This window comes from Typopeltis vanoorti, chromosome 4 (assembly GCF_054136105.1).
Source record: "Typopeltis vanoorti isolate ZY-2024b chromosome 4, IOZ_Tvanoo_1.0, whole genome shotgun sequence".
NCBI classification, from domain to species: Eukaryota; Metazoa; Arthropoda; class Arachnida; order Uropygi; family Thelyphonidae; genus Typopeltis; species Typopeltis vanoorti.
In genome coordinates, this window is record NC_143552.1 from 12,119,177 (window position 1) to 12,133,102 (window position 13,926).

Sequence of the window (13,926 nt, forward strand, 5' to 3'; positions counted from 1 at the left end):
AACTCACTACATGTTGTTTTATCCTGCTGTGCTGATGGGACAAAATTGCCACCACTATTGATTTTTAAGAGGAAAATGCTACCCAAAGAAAAACTGCTTAAATGTTCATGCAAAATGCTGGATGGATGGATGGAGGAGGAATGAAGTTATGGATAGATAAAATTTGGTCTAGGTGCCCTGGTGAAAGAAGCCTGCCCTGCTAGTATGGGATCAGTTTCATTCTCATAGAACAGAAGATGCTAAAAATAAATTCAAGGAATTGAAAACTCAGTTGTAATTCCAGGAGGTCTAACTAGTTAGCTTCAACCTTTAGATGTTTGTATTAATAAACCATTTAAGGGATTTATGAAGGAGAAGTGGAACAGCTGGATGCAGTCTTCAGATTTTGAGGTTACACCATCAGGAAGAAAGAAGAGGCCTAACTTTTCACAAGTGTGTGAGTGGGTCAAAGCTTCATGGGATGCCATGAATACTGAGACAGTGGTTAAATCATTTAAGAAGTATGGCATTAGTAATGCACTGGATAGTACAGAGGACAATTTGTTGTATGAGGATTCTGATTTAGAAGAGTTTTCAAGTGTCTCTTCATTTAGCTCTGGATTGATGAATGGATTTCTGGGTTTTGATGAAGAAGATTAAAAGGTGGGTACTCTTTCCTAGTTAGATTAGGTATTTGTTGAAAGTAGACCTACTTATTACTTATATTTGAAATACTATAAATTCATTATAATATTCAGTGATAAAGTTTTTTTTCCTAAAAAATGTGTAGAAAAAAGGTGGTGCATCTTATATGCCGGCAAATATGGTAATTATTGGAGATTGGTGGACATGGTCGTCCCCTGATGGAAGAATGAAGAATATGTTTAAATCAATTATAATACTGGAATAAACTCATATAATTTTTTTTTAGTATCGTTTTTGCCTAAGTATCAAAGGCATCTTCAGTACAAAAATGTAAAAAGCTAATTGAGCAATAACTGGTAATTCCAAAAGGTGCCACCTAATGTCTTCTTTTTCGCTATGCCTTTATCCCGTGTTAAACGGGGTTGGCATTCCCATTTTTAATTTTCTTCATCCAGGTTCTCTGGTCCAGGGAGTCTTCCCGACTCTATCCTTTCTCCCTAAGATCTTCTGCCACCTTATCCCTCCACCTGAGCTTGGACCTGCCTCCTTTCCTCCTTCCCTCCACCTTCATGCACTCCACTCGTTTACCAACATACTCCTCACTCCTCCTCTCTTCGTGACCGAACCACCTCAGCCTGCTTTCTTGTACCTTCATATATATTGTACCTTCATATCTTACATTAGGTGCCACCTAATGTAAGATAACTAAAAAAAAAGGTCATTAAATTTCCTAACCTATAAAAAAAAATTATATAATAAAATAAAAATAGAATCAGCTAATCTTTCCTAACTTTATTTTATTTAATTATATATATTTTTTTAATAAGTTAGGAAATTTAATGACATTTTTAGTTATCTTACATTAGCTACTTAGGTGGCACCTTTTGGGAATTGTCAGTTATTGTTCGATTAACTTTTTACATAAAAATAATTTACGAGAGTTCATTCCGGGATTATAATTTAGTTAAATATGCCTACTCTTGGTATTTCCTTATTGAAACAAACGAAGAAAATGCTAGTGATACTCATAAACAAGGGATAGGCCACATCATTTCAGCATTGTCGAACATTTCAAGGAGCAGCTACGTGGAATCAGATCATGGCTTAGTGATTGCCACTATTAAGTTGAAGACAAGCAAGTGAGGGCACAGTTTCAAAGTCAGAGAGAGAGAGATATGAGGACACTGAGCAAGGAAATCACAGAAGTGTATAAGAAAGTGCTCAAGGAAGAACTGAAATCTATTATAGAAAAGGAACTGGAGGATAGAAACAACAAAGTGGAGTCTGCAGTTCAGGAGAGCAGTAGAACAAACAGTCCCAGGACAGAGAAACCAAAGAAAAGATGGATCTCACAAGAAACATTAAAGATAATTCAAGAATAAAAGAGCATTTAAGATCAGGAGACAGAGATTGGTGTGGAAATGGGCAAGCAGTATAGAGCAAACTGCAATGAAGTGAAAAAGGCAGTTATAAGAGAAATCAAAATAGCTAGAGGAACAATGCGAGGATATCAATAAATACTATATGAATACAGAACAAGAGAAGTATATAAGATGATCAGAAAAATCAACACAGAAGAAATAGGAAGAGATGGGCAAGATACCACTCAGAGTTATATAGAGGAAGAAACAGATGTACTGAGAGATGAGGTTATAAAGGCAGTAAAACATCTGAAGTCCCAGAAATGATGAGATCTCAGGCAAGGTTTTTTCTCACGGAAACTTAGGTTTTTCATCCCACATACAGACAAATCGGCCTTCAGAACACATGCAATTTACAGACAAAAATTACTGTTGTTGGTGATGATGGATAGTAGATGGCATTGATAGTCGTGGTAGTGTCATAGTAGGATAATTAAGTAGTAGTGGAGAGGGTGAGATGTATTTGGCGAAGAGGAGTACCCACCCACAATGAGTCCTTGGACTCTCTGGAGGTGTCATGTAATAATAATAATAGATGAACTATACTGGTTGTTTAACATGCCATGGGATGAAGCAAAGCACCAAAAGAATGGACAAGATCAATCCCGATGCAGATTCAGCAAAAAAGAAAGCAAAATAGGTTGCAAAAAATATAGAACAATTGCTCTAACAAGTCGTGAGGAAAAATACTTGCGATGATATTAACAAGAAAGAATAAGGAAGAAAACCTGGAAAATGAGCAAGCTGGTTTTAGAAGAAACAGAAGTACTCTCACCAAATATTGATGTTAAGATTAACTGTAGAGAATCCCCTATGTAAAGATAAAAATGTTTGTACCTGCTTTGTTGACTTTTAGACAGTATTCAGAAAGTGGCATGGTCTGCACTTAAATCTTATGGAGTGGACAGGAACTTGATATGTTTATTGCACAACATTAATGAACAATGCTGATACTCATAAGGAGACTCATTATCCCAAGGATCTTTATCATAAAGCTGAGATGGCCGGAAACATACATATTTGCAAGCTCTCTCTCTTTGCTGTGAGACATGGGTAATGGCCAAACACTTTGAGAGATGGATATTGGTTTTCAAAAGAACATGTTATAGAAAGATTCTATGAATTGGATGTGGGTATAAAAGGTCACAAATGAAGAACTATATAACAAAATGAACTACAAAGAGAATCTAATGAAGAAAATAATTCAAAGGAAACTAAAGATTTTTGGGCATATTTATTATTATTATTATTATTACCCAAGACCTCATGGAGTCAAAGACTCATCTGGGAGGTCCTTTGCAGAATGGATAACATTAGAAAGATCACCTTGAATGATGGTATAACTAGAAGAGGAGGAGGGTTAAGATGGGAGTGGGTAGGTGTGAAGGAGTGGTTTGTAGGATTTTATTCTTCTGGCAATGGACAGAGAGAAATGGCAAAGAATGTTGAAACAAGCATCACACACCAACGGGCATTGGACCCATGGGCACTGATGATGATAAAGGTATCCAAATCATGGTCAGCTAGACCAGACTGACCTTAGTTATGGCAGCAGATGTATTACTTATGTTCTTGTAGATGAATGTTGGCAGATCTCCTGGTTTGATCATAAGATAATTTGCAAGAACAATGAACCTTGTAAACGCTTGGAATAAAGAGGGGTAAGAGTTGATCCTTAAGAGAAGGGCAGCTGCTTCAGATGAGGTTTGAAAGTAATACAGAGTTTATATTTTTTTATAGTCTTGCCTGTTTTTTTTCAGGTGCTCAAGATAGAGCAAATCAGTGTGGTCTGTCAAGAGGGATGTGAGGAGAAGGGAGGAAAAACCATTTTAATATTTTTAGCATCATAACCATGGGACAGGAAGGTCTGGCAAATGAAGGAGAGTTCAGCTGGAAGGGAAGCTTGGCTGGAACAGAGGTTAGGGCTTCAGACAAGTGTTTTGATACATCAAACTGTTGAGAGGGGATGGGTGGGTGGGAAAGTTTATGTATATATCTACCTGTGTGGGAGGGGGGTATTCCTGTAAACTGAGAAAGAAAAGGTGCCATTGGGAAGACAAAGTGATTAGAGTATCGAGATAAATGTTGGATCCTACTTCTCAATCTAAACCTTGGATCCGATATATAGTTATTACGATGTTCTTAACTAGTTGATAGGTTGCAAGTTGATTTCTAATTCAAATATAAAGAAAATTTATATTTAAAGACTGCACCACTTTATATCTGAATTAGTTCAAGAAATGAAGAAAAACCTACTCTCAACTACCTTTCCTTTATATGTTGTTATTATATATACTGGCCGAGAATATTTAACTTACTTAATTTACCCGCATTGGTTCGAATATTTAATGAATGGTGCAGTAAAAGAGATTCAGGCAAAATACAACTTTTGATTAACAAAACAAACATTTAATTTTAGAATCACAAATTTTACACTTAAGATCAAATCACTAGTTAAGTTATTATAAATACTTCAGCCTTTCTGATAATACTACTGTCATACAAACTCAGACAATGGTATAAATTTGTTATCTCTAATACAGTCTTCTCACAGTTCCTTAAGTTCCAAATACAATAAAATCACGGTAACACCTCTTTACAAGCAAACACTTTTAAATTTACACTTCAGCTAATCTTCGCAATAGTTACTGTTAACATAAGGAAATTAAGGATGAAACACACTCACATCTCTGCATAGGAATATTAATGGTTGGAATGTTCTTACCGATAATCTTCTTTCTTCATCAACTTACACACAAACACTTTTTATAACTGTAAACACTTTATACAATAAACGGCACTCATTGAAATAAATCTTCTAAGCAATAACTGAATTAATCAACGGTTACAATGCACATAATCAAACATTCTTGCATGAAGTACTGCTGATCACTTATGAATTAAGGTAACACACAATAATTCCTTGACTTGAAGTTTTATATGCACAGTTGTCCATTCCTCCGGCATTCAATTAATCCTTTAGGCACTATAATTCTAAACACAGCTATCGTTAAACTTCAACTTTACAGCCTCTACTATTCTCTAGTTACTCCGTGCTATGCTTAAAGATTCCATGTGTCCTTGAAAGGTCGGCCCTGAAATTAAATCTCAACTCTAATATCGCTATTCATTCAGTAGTCACTCAGCTGTCTTCCATAGCTATAATTGTTATTCTACAACTTATTAGCTAACCGCTTCTCGACTACTGGACTTTTAATTAGCTGCTTGAGGGACTTGCTGACTCGCTATTATCACACTCTGATTCCCAAATGCCAAATTAGAATATCCTCTGATTCCAACCGAATGCCAATCCTCTCTCTCCATCTATATTTTCAGCGTTCCTCGCTTATATATCCATTCTTCCCGCCTAAATTGTTCTCATGATCTCTTTAACTAAAACTCTTTTCAATAAACTTTCAACATTCTCCTCACGCACTGTTCCAAACTTGCACTCACTCATTTACATACGTCTCCATGACAACAAAACAAAACATAATAGAATTGAGGTATTGCATAACGCTAAACTTCTACAAGTAGGAATAAATAAAGAATATTTACATTTCAATTAATGCACAGTTAAAATATCAAATACAAATTCTTATAATATTAACATAGCAATAATTCAAATTAGCTTAATATTTTAATACAGAGTTTTTTCTTTATTAGTACACATTCTTGATTAAATAATTAAATATTAAATCAACTTATAGGTAGTTATATGAATATTAATTTATAAATAAGTGATTTACATTAAATAATATTTACAAATGTAGCCTTTGCCATGGTGGATTATGTTGGATTCTGAAGAGAGTATTAATAATTTAAATTTCTCTTCATTCAGAATCCAACAGTATCGAGAAAAAGGAGGAGACACGATAGAAGCTTGCAAATTATTAAAAGGATTTTATAGGATTGTCACTGAAGACTTTTTTTTGTACATAGTAGGAAGGGGGATAGTGAGGGGTAACCATTGGAAATTGTGTAAAAGCATGGTTATCAAGGATGTTAGAACTACATTTTTGATATGGTGGAATGGATTGCCAGAGGTGGTGACTGCTTCATCAGTAAATGAGTTTATGGGAAACTAGTATGATAGGTATTGTGTGAATAAAGGATCCCCTGTGATGAGTCATTTGACTCCATGGAGATACCTGTATAATAATAAATCATCATCAGAATGTCTGTACCATATTGTAGGTTTGAGAAAAATGCCACTTTGGAGATGTTCATAGTGTAACGTAATCTGCATGAGTCGGTGGAACACTGCAGCACCTTCCATTTGCTAGTATAACTTATTCTGAACCATAAGATTATTATTATTACGGGCAACTTCAAGGAGTCCTTAGACTCATCAAGGGAGGCCCTAAGCATCATGTCCAGAACAACTATTCAGCATCCACACAGTATCTGTCATACTTTTCTTTGAACTCGCTCACAGTCATGGTACCCACAACAGACCTAACCACATTCTTGCCCAGTTTCCATGGATGGCCCCTAGTTCTTTCACCACCAGACCTGTTCTGAAAAATTTTCTCTGAATTAATCTTGTTAAAAACCCTTCAGTAATTTGAATGTCTCAATCATATCACCCCTCTTCTGTCTATCAACCAATTTCTGCAACCCACAGATCTTCAACCTGTTCTCATAATGTTCATTCCATAGACCAGCTATCATCTTGGTCACTCGCCTCTGGATCCTCTCTACTTCCTTCCCATCAAGAAGAAACTCTGGTGCCCAGATCTGGGCACAGTAGTCAATAATGGGGTCTTATCAAGGCTCGATAAAGAGAAACAATAACTTGGTTGTCTCTGCTCGTCAAAGCATTCTTCAGTAACCAAGTGATCTGATGAGCTGCTTTGGCCACTTTTGCAATGTGCCCCCTCAACTTCAACTCCCTGTCCATCAACACTCCCAAATCCCTGGCCTCTTCAATCTCCTGGAGTGCATTTCCACCAAAGTGGTATACTGCTGCTATTCTTTTCACCCCAAAATGCATAACCTTATACTTTGCCACATTAAACTAATATAAGATGTTCCAAATGTACCACATTCAAAAAGGTAACAATATTGCTAAGGAAATCTGCTTTTTCTATGTTACTGCTGATTTTCATAGTTTTGGTCTTTCTGTTGCAAATTTTCATACCAAATTTGTTACAGCTGATATTTAAGTTAGAGAATTCTGGTTTAATTTGATTTGATTTTTATTATTTTTTTTTTATATGGTGCAAAGACATCAAAGGTGATGCTGCACCAGGACACAGATCACAACAGTATATATGGGAATTAGTTAATAGGACAATCACAAACATCAATGCTCTTGGTGGGATTCGAATCTGCAGCGTCTTGGCTGGAGTGCAGATACGTTAACCACTCAGCCAACCAGGCTGGCGAGAATTCTGGAGATTTGTGTCAGATGTATTTAAGAGTATGTCAACAGCATAAAACAAATAGATAAGTTTCATCTCTCTGATTCTAAAATCAGCTTTAATACCACCTTTCTTTCATAATGTGATCAATCCATAAGGTTGGAGATAGGGTGTACCCCTCTTGTCTTCTGCCTCATTTTACATCCAACAATCTTCCTGTATTTTATTTCCTTCAATTCTATTTGCTAACTCATAACTTTAAATATATAGGCTATCAGTGGCGCACCCAGGATTTAATCTGGGGGGGGGTGGCTAGTTGAACGGATAAAAATATTTTTAATGTAATGAATTTGCATTAAAAATATTTTTATCCGTTCAACTAAAATTCGTTAAATTTCATACATTAAATAAAATTCATTAGGTGATTATAAAAATTTATTTAAAGAATAAAATCCAGTTTTCTTTTCTTTTTACACAAAGCTCTTGAATTATTTCAGTCTTGGTTACATTAATCTCTCTGTGTATATACAGCAAAGCCAGTCCGTTCAATCGTGATTGTGTCGTGGTAGATCTTAAATAGGTTTTTTTAAAGGCGTAAGTTAGAAAATGACCTTTCACTGACGTATGTTGTTACCGGAAGCATTGCAAATATTTTTAATAAGTTATAGATGTTAGGATATATCATTTTGTCACACTTTGAAACTGCATCAACATCATTTTTGCATGGAGATATTGCAAACGGTTTTTCGAATTTCTTATACCACAACTTGAATTCGGCATTCAAAATTGCTAGATTTGTAGAAGGCAAATCACCGGCATAAATTCACACAACTGACGAAAATCTTCCATTGCGCTTGCTGTTGGAACATCTTTTCCATTTGATAGAAGAGAAAAAATAATTTTCAAAATGTTGCGGTGCCAAGTGAAACCTTCCTGAAGTTGAGTCAATATTTGATCAATAAATGGAATGAAAATAGTTCTCCTGAAATACTCTTCTACAGAATCTGCTGGAACATTGGAACTTAATGTTTGTTGTGATATAGTCCTTGACTTTTTAATGTCAATATTAAAATGACTGGCTTTTATACATGCTTCATCATAAATATCTTTAAATGAAAAATCTGGTGTTTCACGAATGGTATTTAATTGAGCCACAACATCATCAACAAAGTTTAGGGCAATTAAGATGTCACTGTCAAATCTTTGCATTATTTTAGACAATGGTAAGGTGTATGCAAATATTTTTTTGCAAACTAAATAAAGATATTATAAAACCAAATTCACACAATGAATTATTCAAGTTTTGCATTAGAGGACGAGTCTCTGTCCTCCCAAGAAACAATTATTTCAAGACTATGAATCACCGCATCATATAATTCCACCATATGTGAGATTGGACACCATTAAACTCTCCACTCATTGATGTGGCACCGTCATAATCTTGCCCACGTAAATATGACAAATCAATTCCATAATTATTTAAGCTTTCTAATATTTTGTTGGATAAGTTTTTTCCTGTAGTGCTTGTTACAGGAACAAATTATAAAAATTGTTCACAAACTTTGTCATTTTCTTCGTCTATATACCTGGCACACAAGGAAAGATGTTCAGTGGTAGAAATGTCACAAGTTTCATCGGCAAGAATTGAAAAACATTTCACCGGATTAATTTTTTCCACCAAACGGTTCAAAATGATTTCATTTCATGCATTTATAATTTGATTTTGTATGTTCCAGCTAATGTAGGTAGCGTTTTTGGCAGAATGTTTAAAATGTTCAGCCAAGTTTGTCGCCCGCATCGATTCTCGTTCTTAACAAAGCTCGAAAATTGCCGCCATTGGCTCCTGTTCAAATGAAAATTCTCCATCATCACGATGTCCTCTCAAGGGTATATTTTGCTGACCACATAAAATTACTGTTTTATAATCGGCTCTAATCTTTTCTGATTAACTGCAGCTTGTGATGCACTATCTACATCAATTTGTAGATTGATTGGAATACATTTTTCATCTCGAATATTGTTTAGCCTTTCGTAAGTCATAACAGCCGTTATATGATATTTTGTTGTTTGATGATTATTAAATTTCTCAATGGCTTTCTTCCAATTATTATAACCTTGCATAACTAACTGCCCAGGTACTTCAGATTTAGATTTTCCAACATTAGCAGGTGCAAAAAACACAATATTTACAGTACGCACTATTTTCAACTTGTGTGAATACACAAGCCATGTAAATTTTTCAAACCATGTGTATTGAAAACTTTGGTTGTGAATTGCAGCACAGGTTGCAGGAAAATTAAAATTTGGTTCTGGTTTCCACAACTTTTTCACATTAGCTAAATTATCGTCAGAATTAAATGGTTGTTCTTTCAAAAATGCGATGTTGTGAGAATTATTAATAACTAAGGAAGTACTTTCTTCTGGATAATTCGATGGTTTTGTCAGACCTACGACTGGGGAAACCGAATCCAAATCGGTATTGACAATATTAATAATGTCAACATTGCTACTAACATTTGAATTATCCTTTTTTGGTTTTTTGGAAATAGTTCAATAAAATACTCTGCGTACGTTTTTCAGCCGTAATTTGAAGCACAAAATCCAAAAAACAAAATAAAATCTTTTACAAATTTAACTTTAACTTAACTTCAATGTTATTGAAGAATTTACATACAGTAAGGTTACTCTTCAGAGATGGAAAGAAGTTTCAAGTTCAAGACATGCTTTTCAACAAACTCAATGCAAAATAGCACAGAATACGAGTGTGTCGCACACGACCTATGACTAAACATCTGCAATGATTCGCCAATACATGATACTCATGATCATCTGTGGACCAGCTCGGACAGCTATAGGACAGCATTTCTCGCCCATTCTAAGCCCAAGGACAAGTAAAATCCATAAAACAATTCTATGGACCACTAAGTTATGTAATTTTTTTTAAATACGTATGTGGGATTATTACCAACATTTGGGAAAAACTGTGCCATTTATAACATAATAAATCTAAAAGCATGTTTTGAATATATATATGGAAACATAATTAACTTGGAAGTAAACGATTAAAAGTGTATCATCATCGAACAAAGTTTTAATTTTTATAAAAAAACAAATAGTAAATAGTAAATAATATGATATAATTGTTTACTATTTACTTTTAATGAGATGGGTGAGCTTTTCGGCCTTGCAGAGTTGCTGGATATCTGGCTCAATATTGGTCAACTTCAGTCAAAGATTGGCACACACACTAAGACGATTTCTGTATTTTGTTTTTATTTGGAGTGATGAAAATCCTTTCTCGCAAAGGTAGGTTGTAGAAAACTGCATGACGATTTTCGATGCTGCTTCAGATAATTCAGGAAATTTACTTCTCAATGAAGGCGAGATCCAGAATTGAGCCAAACCACGATTACGGAATTGCATTTTAAGTCCGTTGTCACTTGAAAGCTCAATTAGCTATTCTTTTTTCGATAACAAAAGGTTGTTCTCGTGACTGCAAGCCTGAAATGGATCGTGAACCCACAGAAATTTTTTATAAAAGTTATTCGGAAAATATGTTTCCAAATTCTGTTTCAGAGTTTTGTGGTGGACACAAATGCTTTCCCAGTGGTTAAATTCTAAACTAATAAGTTTCAGAGCCCTATACAAAATAACCAATTGTATTTACTTTTGAATACTATCCAGGAATGCTCCAAACCTCCCCGTCACTTTCATCACACATTCATAATCAGGCTACTGATTACGAACGCATGTATACATATTCAAAACTGTAAACAATTGTTGAATAATAACACAATAATGTAGGCATAATTACTGTAAAGGGAGAAAAGTGACAAAACAGAAACATGTTCCTACAAAATAACCAATTGCATTTACCTTTGAATGAGATCTACTGGTCGAGTGTTCAGCAAATCTTTTTTTTCCTTTCGTTCAGCATATTAATATTATCGCATTACAACTGATGGGAATTCTGTGGATTCGTTAGACCTCTTTCTCTTCAGAAACTACACACAAACTGTCATTACAAACTCGTTTTGTATTATCACTGTCATCCAAGCTATTTTTTCGTTTAAAGAAGGTACCAATGTACTTATCCATAATTGAAATACCATACTTACTTGAATATAACTCGCACCCCTGATTTTACTTTGTGAAAAAAGAAATTAAAAAGTTTCGCATATACCTCGCAAATGAAAAAAAGCTGAAACACGTTAAGAGCGGGGGATAGTAACTTGCTCCTGCGGTACAACACGCCCTCCCCAATAGCCACTATATTGCAGAGGCAAGAAAAACGAGTACTTTTATTATGTCAGTGAATAAAGTACCAGCAGTCTGTGTAATATATTTCTCAACAAATAGTGCAATTAGAGACAACTGAGATAAAAACGACACTAATTAATGAATCACATGTCCTTTCATACAGAAAGGACATGTGATTCATTAATTAGTGTGCAACATATGGTTTTTGCTCGAGTCTATACAGCATAGACTCGAGCAAAAACCATATGTTGCACCGCCAAACACAGTACCTAACTAAAATCTATTGTTATTAATTTGATGTGTGTGTGAGTTCGCCTGACCCAAGCAATAAACTTCAACTGAAGGTGTTAAAATTCATAAACGTGTTAAAACTAAGAAATGTATATATATAGCAAATGTTGTTATGGCAGTTTCACATATGGAATTCGGTTGAAGAGAAAGCCGAAGAGAAATTTCTAGCATTTCAGCTCAACTGGGCTTGCTTTTATCTTTCAGTCACGCGATTTCCTAAAAATATATAAATACTGGGGTTAACTCACAACACACTTTGTCCAAGTATTACTTAGCACTTCTGAAGATATATTGAGCCTTGGTTGAAGGAGGAAACCCTTCAACAATAAAAATCAATAAACAACAAGCAATTGGTTGAAATGTGGTCACGTGGACAACACATGTTCACTTCAAATCTGAACAAGGGAAAGTGGAAGCAATAAAACCATATTGTTGTTTACTTAACCCCTCTTTTATTACTCGTCATTCTGCCGCTACAAATTAAAATAGTGGCAGAACGTTCATGGAATGAACATTCCACCCCAGTTTCATTATTTTTTTTTAATTATCCATTTTATTTCAGTAATTTTTACTTATTCAATTTTAATTTTTGTTTGGACAATTAAAATATATAGATCTATTTGGTTACTTTAAGGCTGCCCATGAACCACCTGTCCCATCTTCGCAGACCACAGGTTGAGAAACACTGCTATAGGGTACTCTCACCTTATGTGACCCCTAATTCATAAGTAATATGGAAGTAGAAGACATGACACAACATAAATAAAAAAATGAATTTTAATTAGGAAAAGTATTTTGGAAAAATTTTTAGTGTTTTTTAACTTTTTCTTTTTTTTGCAGGGGGCAGACAGGGCCCCTTGGTCCCCTCCTTGGGTGCGCCACTGTAGGCTATATATTGTTCATTTTATCCCATATAATTGTAGTGGTTTGAAAAGCTTTTGTCTATATTTCTCTAGAAAAGCTTTTTTTCATATGGCCTTTCCAGATCAAGGACAGATCCTTGTTATATTCCCATGATTTGTCAACTATTTGTCTAAACTGAAAAATTGATTATTACGATCTCTGTTTGGTCTGAACCCTGCTTGTTTTTTCCAAGTTTCTCTTCCACAATTTTCCTCAGCCTCTTCTCAAGTATCATCAAGTATAAATCTTACTCAGAATACTTAGTAGAAAAATTCTTCTGTAATTCTCACATATCAGCTTTATTCCCCTTTTTAAAGAGGACTCTATGAGAGCCACTCTAATAATCTAGAATTTGACCCTCTGACCAAGCCTTCTATATTATGCATCATAACCACTCTAAGAATTTTATCTCTATTTGAGTATTTCTAGTCAAATATTATCTACTCCAGCTGCCTTTCCACATTTCAAGTTTTTGATGGCTTTTTCTACTTCAAGTTTTGATAAGTATTCTTGACCATTCCTGATGAGTGTTTTCTACTAAAACTGTCTCCAAGACATCTAAAATATCGTTTATTTTTATTTCTTTTTTTTTCATCTCACCTTTATCATCTCCAATACCTTTTTAAAGTACTCCTCTTTCCTCCATCTCTGAGTTTTTTCAATATAATCCCAAATATTTTGCCACCTTCTGATATTTATTTTCTATGTTCTTGGCAGTCTTCCCATTACTTTTGTTTAGATTGTTTTAGGCAGTGCTTCACTTTCTTTCATTTTTCTCTTTATTCTCTCTGAGCAAAAGCTGAACTTATTTGTTGAGAACTTTTGATACACTTTCTTTTCCTTGACAACTATTTGTCTAAACTGAAAAATTTATTATTACGATCTCTGTTTGGTCTGAACCCAGCTTGTTTTTCTCCAAGTTTCTCTTCCACAATTTTCCTCAGCCTCTTCTCAAGTATCATCAAGTATAAATCTTTCACTTCCTGAGTCCATTGTGGAGTTCTGCTTTTCTATTCATACAAACAACCTCATCACATGGCTCTCTCTGGCTGAGTCAGTAT

The 13,926-nt window shown here is 34.8% G+C and overlaps 1 protein-coding gene across 2 annotated transcripts in view; it reads left to right on the top strand.

Annotated features, from left to right (window-relative positions):
* The window catches only part of lqfR (clathrin interactor lqfR), a 364,785-nt gene that overhangs the window by 299,661 nt on the left and 51,198 nt on the right, over positions 1-13,926 (top strand). The gene's annotated exons all lie outside the window — the stretch shown is intronic.